The sequence below is a fragment of the Coptis chinensis genome, chromosome 6, assembly GCF_015680905.1.
Source record: "Coptis chinensis isolate HL-2020 chromosome 6, ASM1568090v1, whole genome shotgun sequence".
Taxonomy (NCBI): Eukaryota; Viridiplantae; Streptophyta; class Magnoliopsida; order Ranunculales; family Ranunculaceae; genus Coptis; species Coptis chinensis.
The window spans coordinates 100,236,939-100,251,417 of NC_141461.1; the positions used below are offsets into that span (position 1 = coordinate 100,236,939).

The following is a 14,479-nucleotide window of genomic DNA, read 5'->3' on the forward strand; positions in this document are numbered from 1 at the left end:
GCTTCAGGAAAACAACAAGACTGCAAAACCAAGAACTGGTGCTGATTCTACATTATCTTTTGACCTGAATGAAGCGGCCTTGGGTGAGGATGATAAAGCAGGGGTGATCTTACTGTTGAGCATGACCATGAAAACAACCTCATAAACAATCAGTTTCCTGTGACACCAATACCCCGCGAGCTACTCAGTAGCGTTGATGAAACCATAGTCTTCAGACCCGTTGATTTTGGCCCACTTCAGAAGAAGGTTGCAAGCACCATTTCTGCAAAGTTTTCCAGAATTGTAGACGGACGGCGAACTGTAGAAGTTGATCGTGAAGCACTTGACCAGATTGTTGGTGGCATTTGGTTTGGACGAACTGAATTGGAAGAGTGGGTTGAAAAGGTTTTGGTGCCAAGTTTTCACAAATTGAAGGGTACATTGTCATCGAGCACCATGAACGATGACAACACCACTATTAAGCTTGTATCAGTAAGTGACTCAGTGAAACCTGGCAATGGGGATTTGCTGCCAAGTAATATTACGGTGGTAACAGTCGGATTCTAACTGAAAATGATGATGAGGGGATGAAAATGGATATCACTATATTTGGTTGGTTATTTGTATATATTTATTACAACCATTTGGCAAGAAGCTGATAAAGGAGAATTACAGTTACTAGAGACAGTTGAAGGTTGTGTGTATCGCTTAACAGCAAGGGAGATGTCTCTTTTTCTTTTTATCTGTTTATTTTTTTCTTTATTAATCCCGATTATTTAAATTAATTATGTAAACGAAGTTAATAAGATGAAAACATCTCTCTATATATTAAAAAAAAATTGTAATGTGAAAACTACAAATGTATCAGATTTTCTAGTTTTCTTTGGCTTGTGTTTTAATTACTGTTATGACTCTGTATAACACGCATTTTCTGGAGCTAGATATGCCTTGTTATGGCATACTGTAAATTTGAAAAAGGGTCAAGATTCTCCCGATTTCCGTATGTAAAAGACATTTTCAGGAATTGTGTTTGGTGAAGGGAGCTTTTGGTGGGTGATGAATCAATTTCTGGATCAAACACAACTCACCGGAATTTGCTAATATCCTCATAGACAGCGATATCAAAATGGGAACGCAGAGAGCCAGAGACTACTTTCCAATGGAAAATCAAGAGCCATAAGAAGGATAAGAAGAAGAATCTCAGTTCAAAAAGTCGGGAAAGATGCTAACCATAACGAACGTAACAAAAAACAGCTATGCAAGTTAAACACAACACATTTCAAGACAACCAAAAGCATTTAGGTTTTTGTTGAGACAAATGAATCTTCTTAGAGAAGATGTTATTGTGAATGTTTCTGTTTTGATTAGTTTTTTCTCTAACACATTACTTCAAATTATGAAATGCACTAACTTCGGTTATGGAAGTTGAAGAGTTTGTTTGGATACACAAGTGCTACATGTTCGTATCAAAAGTAACTACTAAATCTGGGCAGCACTCTAAACTTGGATAGCTTGGAAGTCAGTTTCTTGAGTCATGACACATGCTAGCTAGGGAGAAGATTTTGCACTTTAATTTACAATCAAGTGCAATAAACTAACAAGCAGAAAGTTGGATGTTCCTTGTCTATGAGCATGCACAAGCAGACCATGGCTTTCATATCGTTGGTAGCTAGCTTCAAACGTTCCCCACCATAAACACAGACATCACATAAAACTAAACTTAGCAAGTGTTTGATGATGATTGAGTTTGAAGGGTTTGAAGCCAACTAAACATGGGGACCATTGTCATGCAAATGGTAAAATTAACTTTGATAAGTCCAGTATGTTCTTCAGTAGGAATGTGAGATTCAGAAACAAGCTTAGGCTTAAAAGATTTTGGAAAATGAGACAGTTTGAGTCCAGAGAAAAATATCTGGGTATTCCTGTAATGTTATCCCAAAGGAAGGCTGAAGATTTTGAGTATTTGGTGGACAATGCCCACAAAAAGATCAAGGGCTAGAAAGCCAAAGTTTTGTCTCAGGCTGGAAGAGTTACTCTTATCAACTCTGTGGCCCAAGCAACACCTCGATCTGTATGCTATGTCCACCTACATGCTTCCAGTTTCGACTTGTGATAAAATTGATAAAGCATGTAGGGACTTCTTCTGGAATGGGATAGAAACCTCAAAAAATGTACACACTATTGGGTGGGAACACATATGTAAACCTAAAAAACATAGGGTTGGGCTTTAGAAAAACTAGGGATATGAATGTGGCCATGTTGACAAAGTTGCCATGGAAGGTTGCCACTGATGTGGAGTCTATGTGGACTTAAACTTTGTATAACATATACAACAAGAACTGGATTGGGGATGTTGAAAAGCCCCCTGACTATGCCTCTTTCTTCTGGAAGGGTATACATAGGGTGTTCAACACTATAAGTGGGCGGCTTATTTGGATATACATAATGGGAATACTACTTCAATTCTAAAAGATCCTTGGCTAGTTTGCAAATGGGAAACCAAGGACTCATAAAGAACTGGGTATCAATAACCACGCCTCGGAGAATATATATATGTAATAATGCTTGTTTAAAGAAGATGGGTCTGGATGGGACACTGATCTTTTAGCTCTTCATTTCGAGCCATTTATAAGGCAAAAGATCCAAGAGGTTGTTGTTAGACCTTTAGGGGCTAACAAGGACAAAATGATATGGTGTGAGGATAGGTCTGGAAAGTTAACTATTAAAACTGTCTACTCCTTGCTACATCATAAAGAATGGGAGGGACATTTATCAAGTTATAGCTCAAAGACTATTACTCACATCGGGAAGTCCAAGCTACCAGCTAGCACACAATTGTTCATCTAGAAACTATATATGCTTGGACTACCATCGGGGGATAGATTGACCCCAAAGAAAGTACTAGGGGATCTATCCTGTCCTTTTTGTTACAAGACTTTGGAATCTGACATACACTTGTTCTTTGAATGTGAATGGCCCAAAGCCTTGTGGTTTGCCTTATAACTGGGCTTAAGGGTGGTTGGCTCTGAAAAGGGAACCATAAAAGGCTGGGTGGAAACCTTCATATCCTGGAGTCATAGTACTCAGGAGTCTACATCATTTGTAGGAGTTTTGGTTTGCTGTATGCTCAATAACATATGGAAAGCCAGAAATGAGATCAAGTTTGAACAGAGGAAAGCAAATAGAGATAGGGTGATAAGAAGAAGTTCTTTGGAGGCTTTGAAATGTATACAAGCCTTCAAAGAAAAGGAATTAATTGCTGGCCCTAAACCAGTTCTGAATTCGAGTGATTATCCAAATGACTTTTCCAATATGTGGTTATCAGGTTTGATGCTGCGTTTCGACAGGAAACTGGATGGGCAGCAGCTGGATGTATTGCAAGCAATAATGAAGGTAGAATAGTGGGAGCTACAACAAGGAGGTTCAAGGCAAGAAATGCAGAAGAAGCAAAGATGATGGCAGTAGAAGTGGCAGTTCGAATGACACTAGCAGCAGGATGGAAGGAATTTGTTTTTCAAGGAGATTGTGCAGAGGTGATCAAAGCATTCACAGGCCCAAACTGTCCTTGGGCTCTGGAAAGCTTGAGAGACTCTATAAACAATCTTTTAACTTCCTTGCTTTGTAGTAGGTTTTTTTGGATTAGTAGGAGTTTTAATGGGGATGCCTATGATTTAGCTGGCTGGACTAACCAACAGTTAAGTATGAGCAGTCTTCCAAAGTGTATGCTGGATCAGAACATACAGCCTATGTACTTCTAAGTTAATAGCTATAATATGGGTAAGTTAGTATCGGGGAAAAAAAATGATGGAGAAGAGACGGAGAAGAAAGAGGGAAGATTTTACATTTTTCGTGGGGACAGTTCTACCTCTAAACTAAAAATTATGGGTGTTGCTGACGTGGGGCTGCCACCTATTTAAACACATCAGTAGGTTGAAATAGTAGGTCATATAAGTAGGTCTGTCTAGCAGTGGCTCTTTGAGTACTGTTACGGGAACAACCATTGTCTTGTAGATGACTAACAACCCGGCCAATGGTATAATGCCACGTCACGCAAGAGAAACTTGCTACTTATTCAATTTTGCTTTGAAAAAAAAAATAAGAAGAAAAAGAGAGGCAAGATCAGGAAAGCAAGAAGTTCATCTTGTTCAATTGTAACAGGCCATGGTTGCCTCTTCATCTTTGACCATGTTTGCCCAAATAACCGTCGTGACTTCCATCACTACCAAATTTTTTCAAATCTTGAGAAAATACAAATATTTGGACTGAAAAACTCTAGTTAAAAAGATTGACAACATTGAATCACGTAGAGAAAGTTAAATTTTGGTAGATATTCGAAAATTGCTCCTTTCCAAATTAAATACAAAAGATTGTAGTGTTTTTTAACAAAAAATTAGATTTTTAAAACCTACGGTTTTCATTATATTATTTTGCATTCCTAATTAAGCCCTTGGTACGGTTAATCAAATTTGGAAGGATGAAGTGGTTTTCTGATGAAGAGAGTTGTGTCTCTTTGTTGTTATTTTGTTTTGTTTTTCTTAACCAAAAATAAGAAAATAAAATAGAGAACCGGATGAAAGAGTTGTAAGTCTTTCAACTACGATGTGGCTTTAATTAAGGGTTTGTATTAGGCACTCATCAAATCGGATTGGGCAACCCCCTCAAAAAAAGAAATATTATAAGTTTGCCATATTACAAGTTTGCCATCAAAGCCCAGGCCCAACAACCAATCTAACCGGTCTCGCCATAACAAAACCTTCAGGTCGTTTGAGTGTCACTCAAATGACCTCACCATGTAGTTTGAGTGTACACTCAAACGATCTCGCAATGTAGTTTGGATGTACAGTCAAACGACCTCACCATGTAGCTAGAGAGAGCCTCAGAAACTAGGATAAAAAGATAAGGGGACAAAGGGTCCCCTTGTCTCAACCCTCTCTCAGGTTTGAACTTTTTCAGAGGGGAGCCATTACGTAACACTTGAAAAGTGACAATAGACAAGCATTGCTGGATCATGTTTCTCCATTTCTCATTAAAGCCAAACTTCTCAAAAATGCTATCAAGAAAGACCACTCCACCCTATCATAAGTCTTAGCCATATCCATCTTAAGGGCAACCCAACCATCCCCCTTGGTTTTCATATTCTTCATGCTATGAAATAACTCACAAGCCAAACCAATGTTATCCCCTATACTTTTACCCTTAATGAAAGCCCCTTGAAAAGGAGAAACAATTTATTAATGTGACTTTTTAACCTATTAGCCAAAATCTTTGAAATAATTTTGTGGCAAAAGTTGCAAAGGCTTATGGGCCTAAACTTGAAGACATGATCAGGATTAGTTATTTTAGGAATCAGAGCAATAAAGGTCTCATTAAAATTAGTGTAAGTAATACATTAACATACTATTCGAGTTATAGAACATACCTCTTGTCCAGCGGAAGAAACCCGAAGTCAAAGAATGATAACCTTTGAGAGTTGTTACTAGCCTTGTCTCTAGAGAAAGATTGTTACTAGAATCAATCCCCTTTGTATCCACACCTTAAGCCCCACTTCTATGTGAATTGAGAAAAGAAGAGAGAGTCTTTCTTTTTCTTCTACTTCTTGTGTTATAAAACCAACCAAGCAAACAGCTAACCCGACTCTTGCTTAACAAGAGATTCTGGATAGATTCTATTCTATCCAGTAGAACTACGATCCTATGATCCAGGGAGTAGCTTATACTGGGGATGGATCCTTGATCAATGTGGGCGGACCTAAGTGCGTGGTCCAACCAACTTACAATTAGGATTCAGAATCCCAGTAGTAAAAAACTTTGTACAAATTAAATTAGTAATACTAGGCATACTATGTCCCAACATTTATGAAAAAAAACCCCTTGGAACCCATCAGGGCCAGGGGCTTTGAGGCTCCCTAGCTTCTTGACCACTCTCCAAATCACCTCACTAGTAGGAATAGCAATGAGAATCTCATTCTCCCTTAGGATTGAACAGATCCAGAATATGCTTATTATGATGAGGGTTATCAGAAGCAAAGATGTGAGTAAAGTAGTCATTCACATTAGCTTTTACTTCCTCCTCACCAATGCTCTATTCCCCCTCATCATTTTTTAGTTTCTCAATTCTGTTCGTTCTCCTTCTATAGATAGCAGAGAGATGGAAAAACCTGGTATTTCTCCCTCCATTCTTTAATCCAATGATTAGTTGATTTTTGTTTCCAAAAATCTTATTCCTTAACCATCCAATCAAAAAATTGAGACTTCAAAGTCTTGGCTTTCTCATATATAGTTGATGTTTGAGAAAGGCTTTGAAAGAATAGAAGTGAGCTCTTGCAAGTGCCGACTAGCAAAGTCGATAAAGCCTTTGGGTGACGATACCAGAGGTCTGGGGGTCGAATCCCGCCAGCATCAAAGAGTTACTAATCTCATTTAAAACAGGCTTGCTTTTAAAAAAAAGTGAGCTCTTTTTGGATCCTTTTTATATTGGTAAAAATATTACCAAAAACATGTTTATTCCAGTGAATAAGATTATTCTGTGTAGACTTAATCTTATGCAATACATTCCAATCAGGCATATCATGCATAACTAAATTCCAAGCATTATCAATCACATGCATACATGTATCATCCCTAAGCCACATGTTATAGAACCTAAAAGATTTAGCATGTTTGACAGTGCTCCTCTCTTTATTCAGAGTAATCAACATATAGAGATGATCAGAAGATGCAGTAGCAAAAGTACGTATTAACTTGTATGTTAGGGAATATCATTAACCAATTATCAGTAGCCAAGGCTCTATCTAATCTTTCAAGGATATGGTCTTTAATCTTACAATGGTTACTGCATGTGAACTTTGGGCCTTTATATCCCAAATCAATCAAACCTAACTCATCTATTGATATCTGTGAAAAGAAGTAGTTTACCTACGAAATGAACGATGAACTCAAAACGTAAGTAAACTAAAACTAATTTTTTAGCGAAGCTATCAAGTTTTCTATACTCTCAATTCTATCGAAATAGAGTGGAGTAACAAGTTCGTTCCACTCCTAGTTCTTTAGCATTGTGATGTTTTCGTGTTAACTAATCAGTCTTAAGTCTAATGAGAGCTTTACGAAGGGGAATTATACTACGATGCAATATGAAAAGCAATATGTTGAATGTCACTACGAAATATACGAAAATACTATTGTTCTTGAATCTAGATAAAGAATTAGAGGGGAATTGAATCCACCTCGAATCCAACTTAATCACCTAGCATAGACTGTTGTAATCCAATTCTTACGTTCTTACGGAAAGAATTGCTCGTTCTAATCCCTAATTAAACATGGCATTTCTACCAATTATAACTAGCATGTGAGGTCGTCCACCCATTCTCATGGCGAAACACGACCTTCTAGAATGGAATAGACTCTACAACGCTTCTATACTATACAACTAAGTTTTCATCAAGGCTTCCTCAACCCCTCTAATGAAGGTTTTAGCCTTGATTCATCAAACCATCATTTCCCATTGAAATTGAATACGACATAATATAAAGATTCTAACTTTATGAATTTTAACTAAACGATAATTGAAATCTAAATTAACAACTAAGAAATGATAACTAACAAGAATTAAAACTAGATCTATAATTTAAATGACAAAAATCAAAATTGAATCAAGACTACTATTTTATTTATCTAATTCCAGGGAGAACAATCATTCAAGAAAATAATCTAAAACAAGAAATGAAACTAATGTTTAATGGCTACTTTTCTTATCCTAACCTAATTTATTTTCTAACCTAACTATCTACCATTAATAAAGAGTTAAGCTTTTGTTTTTATACTTTCAGATCCAAAAATCGTGCATGGGCTTGGAGCCATGTTTTGGGCCGGAAAATCGAGCCCAAAACCCAATTTCTTTAGTCCAAAATGGGCTCTTCAGCTGTAGTTGGCTTCGACAGATGTTTCGACCACTTCTGCTCCTCTGATTGGGTCAAGGCTTAGTCCATTGGAAAGCTCTTTCCGAGCCGGTCGTTTTGACATAAGGTAGGCCCAATTCTGAGGTCTGAGTCCAAAGATACGGCCTTCGAAAGTTCTGCTGACTTTGTGTGCTGTTTCTGCCCGCGTTGACTTTGACTTTTCAGCTTTGACCGGGCTTTAGAAAGGCTTTGTCTTCTTGAATCTTGGCCTTTAATCACAGAACTCCTTAGCAACCAACCATTGCTCCTTTATCTCGCTAAAGTGGCACATTTCTGCACATAATGGACTTTGAAGCCTGAAATGCATAAAAACACGTGAATCGATATTAACTCTTTACTTATTATTCACATAATTGGTTTTAAAAGTATGATTATTAAGGGGTTAAAACTACAGTTTTGGGCTCTTATCAAACCACCCCAAACAGCATTTTGCTTGTCCTCAAGCAAATATGAGAAATTAGAATAAGTGACCAAAAATGGAGTTCTAACTACTCTGCGTTTATTGAGTCGCGATTGCATTTACCATATCGCATAAGGCCTTAAACCACTAGAATTCCCTAGTGGGCGAAGTTATAGCCCTCGTGAGAGTTTTCCAAAGGAAGGTACTCACAAACTTCATCTATACTACAACGACTAAGAAATAAAACTATTGTTTCCTCATTCATGTCTCAACTATCTATACATCTCACTAGCAAATGAATAAGAATAACCAAGTCAAAAACCTAAGCTAATATATGCATAATAATCAATCATCTATGATACAAATATATATACTATGAGTAATACTATGAAATGCCTAGCAGGTTCGTTTCTGAAACTCGGAATAGCGTCCTTAAGTAGGTTCTCACAATAATAGTCAAGATACAACACTCTGATTTTTCCACTCAAGTTTTCATTTACTCCGGTCTTGCGATGGGCACACTTTACCTTACAATCTCAATGACACACAAGGAAGCCGGAGTCAATCAACACATCTGCCACTTACTATCACACTAACCTATTCCTAATTGAGCTAGAGGTCTTTATTAGGTGTTCAAGGGATTAGGAGATGGTTTAAGAAGGAAGGAAATAGATATTCAAAAAAGGACAAGTCCCGAGATAATAGAGTCTTCATATTATGTAACTAGAGAAAACCTTGTTATTTACTTTTTGCTTCTACACTTTGTTTCCATCCTTAGCCATATTTTTTTTTTTTTTTCTTTGGCTTTTGACTCATTTTATTCTATTTTTTTGGAGTTTTATTTTATTTTTATTTTTATTTTTTTCTTTTCTTTGGATGGAAACTTCTTTTATTTATTTTACTCAAGCAACTAACTAATTTTTGTTTACACGGGTTTTTTTCTTCTTCTTTCTTCCTCATTCTATTCTCAGACTTATTCTAAAATTGGGTATGTTGATATATATATATATATATATATATATATATATATATATATATATATATATATATATATATATATATATATATATATATATTTTTTGCAACAGGTAAAAGGATTTGTGGTTTATGAAAGGCTAAAGAAAGGCTCGGAGGGGCTAACTAGCGGAAAATAATTCATAGGTTTGAATTTACTCGCTATATCGATCCAAAGAGGGCCTAAATTCTCGCTTAGGATATGGCATAGTGATCAAGCAAGTGGACGTGTGATTTCTATCCGGATTTTACTTCTCCCTTGTGTAATTTCTCAAATGTTTCGGCTCATATAAGGCTTTAGGCTATATTCTCACAGGGATTTGTAGAATAAGTACTCTAGCCTAAATTTGAAAACTTCTTTCAAGCTAACAATCATAGATACTCATGTAATATATTTATAGATAGATGCAAAGATTATTACCTACATATTAACCTAAGTTTCTAAAAATTATTCTAATGCAAAAGCTACGTGAGACTTCTAGATTATTAAGAGCATAGAGAAAGAACAATACCGATATTCCTAAGTGTATAGCATAAACTTATTTATATTTTTGAAATTTTAACTAGAAAACAAATGCATATTATACATATCTATATCCTAATAGATGCCTTAATTACACGTGTTTCTATGCCCACCCCCAAACAAGAAGCATGCTTTGTCCTCAAAGCATTTAAATAAAGAGGGTAGAAAAATACCATGGAAACGCGTGAAATTCTGGAACATCTGCAAAACAAGGTTAAAACATACTAATATAAAAACTGACGCAACTCTATAAGAGTTCCACCCATTATGGGGTTAATAGAGTTAAATAGCTTGGGACATAAGCAGACACTAACTGAAATTAAAAACTTACCTTATCTCCCGCTTTTATTCTTCATCCTCCTCATACTCTTCTTCTATAAACAAGTGAGGTTCCTTCGCATCCATAAGCGGTTCCCAGCCTATGTATGTGATCACCTCGCGAAACCAAGCACCATAAGTAGTGCTTTGGAACAAATCTTCGAAAGACTGTTCCGGTATTATTGTAGGAGATGTCATCTAAAAAACTACGCTCTGGAATAGCTGCAAATGACCCTGACAACCCGTGGCGGAAATTTTAGAAAACCGAAATTTTCGGTCTACGGAAGTCGCATAGCAGCGGCCAGCGCTCGCTCGGGGTTTTTTTTTTTTTACTTACAGTAACTTGAGCGCAAGTCGCTCAACTTGGGCGCAGTGCGCCAAAGGCAAAATTTCCGAAATGACTAGGGCGCAGGCCATCACTTTGAGCCAGTGTGCCTCGAGGTGCTGATGGTTGAAAATTGTGACGAACAACGGGAAACGTGGGAGTGAAAGGTGAGAGATAGAAGTTAGGTGTAGTGTGGGTTGTGAGTGTAGAATGAATGAAGTTTTATAGGTTTTGAATTGTTAAAACGAATCGGGAAGTTGCCAAAAAGCTTTAAGGCAATTTCCGGAAACAATAAAATTTCCGAACCCGAAAACGGAAACAACTCATATTCTTGATTCTAAAACAACCCTAATATCTTTTAGGTTGAATTTAGGATAGAACCTACCTATTTTATCGAGATTTCATCCTACCATGATATTTATTCATAGATATGCCTATTCGGCAATATTCTCACCCTGACTCCGAAATAACTTCTAAAAAATGGAGGTCATATAAAAATCATGTTGGACTACATAATACCACCCCCAAACAATTTGGGAAAGTGGGATCAACATTAAACAACCACGCACAATGAAAATAACCACATTATATTAATATTGTCATTCAAACAACATTTCACTACAAAAGTCAAAATTAACTACGAAATTTAACAACGTAACATCCTATCTACTAAAAATAATAAAAAACAACATCAAAACAACAAACAAGAAGAAATCTAGCTACTCTTCAAGGGAGTGAGGTGGGGGTAAGAATAGGAATTTGAGTGATCAAGAATGGAAAAACCAACACCCACCCCAAACAAATTTTTGAAAACAGGTTTGTAAAAATTTGTTTTAAAACGGGGGTCTTTTAAAGTCAGATTCCCGAGACTTGCTAGATTACTATTTTTATAGCTTTAAACTTTTTTTACTTTTTATGAATTAGGTTTAATATAAAGGAAAACAATAAGCAGTAAAGACATAATTCACACCATAGAGAAACATGACTCAAAAACCGAGAAAACATGCAAGAGTGGAAAACGTGAATTATGTGAAACGTGGACTTAGGATCCGGTACTTACAGCCACACACTCCATAGGGAGGGCCCGGTTACCTGAATGGTGCACTCACCAATATATGGAGGTGAAAGGAAGTGCACCAAACACAAAAATTGAGTCGTTTATAGTCAGATACTCGAGACTTTATCTAAACATATGTATGAACATGCAGTTTATCATATATCAACAACCGAAATAGTTGTGGATCATTCCATAAATAAATATCACTAAGACAATCAAGCACCAAGATTTCCTACGACGCAGCCTAGTGGAATGAAAGCGAAGTCGGATAGACCTATAACATAACCGAGCATGCACCTTATGTTTCATCTTTGAACGAGAGGGTGTCCTAGTGAATAAGTGTGGAAAAGTGAATGGTTGTGGAAGATATGGTGGATATGGATAAGTTGTAGAAGGAAAGCATGGAAAAAATGAGGATGTGGGTTTAGCACAAAACTCATTCATGGTGTAGGTAGGGACTGTCTCAATTCTGAAAATGAAGGTGTCAAATGGTTTGTCCTTCTGAAATATTTGTTTATTAGGAGGATTTAAAAAATTATGAAGCACAGGAGAAACAAGAGGGTCCAGTGCAAACTCTAGGTTCCTTTGAAAAGGTGGAGGGTGGGGAATATTGGTGATGGAAGGTGAATGGTTCTCAGGTAGAGCTCTCAAGTCCATATCATCAGAAGTCTTGATATATGCCAAGACATTCCTCAATAGGTGGGTCAAAAGGATCACTGGGGTAGAGATTAAAAAATTCATCTTCCGTCATAGCGTCAAGGGATGAATGGTTGTTGACACTGGGGGACTCGCGAAGTGGTAAAGAAGAAGTACAAAAGAGTTGAAGGAAATCTTCTTCAATTTCGTCTACTACCAGGGAGTCATTGTTAAAGTCGGAAGGAAAGGAATTTGTTAATTTGTTTCTCCGGAAACATGTTTTTGAAGTAATCTTGAGTTAAGCTCTCGATCATGCTAACCTCTCCATTTGTAGATGAATCGGGATACCGTGTCCTCATTTTGAAAATATTTACCTCAACAGAAAGATGGCCAAAGGACAAGGACATCGAACCATCGCGGGCGGTTTATAAGCTGCTGGTTAGCTAAGAAAGGGACGCCCTAAAATGATAGGTACAGAGTCGTTAGTGACTTCTGTGTCGAGGATAACGACGTCGACTGGGTAGTAAAAATTTTGGACTTTAACCAAAGACGTTTTCAACCACACCCTTTGGATACTTAATAGACCGATCGACTAATTGCAACGCCATTTTAGTAGGTTGCATCTCCTCTAGACCTATTTGTTTATACAAATAAAACGGAGTAGTTAACACTAGCCCCCGTGTCTAGTAATACGGCGTCGTGTGAGAATCTCCTAAGGTGCATTATACAATAGGGCGACCGGGGTCCTTGTACTTAACAATTCCGTTATGTTGGATAGAGTTGGGAATTGTTCATCCAAAAAGTCTTTTGGTATGTTGGTCTTCGCCCTAGTAGTGCCTGACTCCTTAAAAACTTAGCGTGGTTAGGTAGCTTTTAATAGCTTTGAGAAAAGGAAGGTTTATCGTTAAAATTTTGAAAACGTTCCTAATCTCCTCAAAGTTCAGTATCCCTAGTTAGCATGGCTAATTTCGGGGAACGGTGGTTTAAAACTCTATATTTAAGCGTATGGCTCGACTTGATGTGTAACCTTGGCTTTCTGTTTCTTAGGTTGTGGTTTAACTAGTACCTCTACAAATTGGTAGGCTCTTCGTCTATTTCGCATCTAGTTCGATATCCCGTGTAGAGTATCGATGGGGTAACTATAGGCATAGTTACTTTGTTATCAACCACTCTTCCGCAATCCGAGAGTGGTGATGGCATTTAGCTCACCTACGGTTGTAGTTTCCGCATACTAGTATTACCGCTTACCTCAAAGGTCCGTGTTTTTTGTTTTAGGGTTTGGTATCGCTTGGCACTGGAAACACGCCTTTGGTCTTTCTCTTGGGCTAACTATTGGTTTAAATTATTAACGGATTGTAGAATGTGTTGGTTAGATTGAGCCATGGTTTGGAAAAGTTGTTGGCTCACCGTATGAAGGTGTCAAGACGATCCGGTTGTGTGGGTGTAGTGGTCACGGGTGGGTGGTGGACCGAACTATCTCGCGTTGATTATTTATGGGTGGGTTGTGATAGTTATTATTTACCTAACGATACCTCTATTAGCATTATAATTATTATAACTACCTTGACCTTGTGCTTGACCTTGTCGAGGTTGCGCTTTGGTTGTTATAATTATTATAATTACCCCTCGACTCGCCCTCCTTGTCTGGTAGAGCTTGGTTATAACCGTATCGTTAGCTAACATATTGATTATTGTACCACGGAGGTGTGATTTGTTGGTTATTTCTCCAACCGAAGTTGGGATTTTGTCTCCAAAGGGGCGTTAGGTTCACTATTAATGGAACAAGAATGTTCATAGGCTATAGGACGGTTAGGTCGGGATGCTTTCGGGACTCAAATGAAACTACATGGATTTGAATTTACATTCATGACGGGATAGGCTTTTGTTGTACGTAAATGGCCTCTACCTTTTTTGTGAGGGATTCAATTAGAGTTTTAAGCTCGTGGTCCGATTTAACCTCAAACATACTTGGTAGCCTTTTATTGAAGAAAAAACTAGCGGAGCCGGAGTAATCATCACTACCCCCAATTATTATTACGCTTTAGTCCGATCTTCCAAAAATTTATAAGCCTCGAGGCTCCTTTACTTAAGAAACTACCCCCATTCATTATGTCAAGGACTTCTTTATGGTGGTGTAGAAGTCCTTTGAAAAAGGCAACGAACTAACGTGTCTTTGCTAGGTGATGGTGTGGACACTCTATAAGGAGATTGGTGAAAGCGATTCCAAGCCTCAAAAATGATTCATGAGGAGTTTGTCGAAAGAAATGAATCTT

General features: G+C 37.5%; 1 protein-coding gene across 2 annotated transcripts in view; it reads left to right on the plus strand.

Moving 5' to 3' along the window:
* Positions 1-14,479, plus strand: part of LOC147496139 (uncharacterized) — a 75,147-nt gene that overhangs the window by 44,922 nt on the left and 15,746 nt on the right. The gene's annotated exons all lie outside the window — the stretch shown is intronic.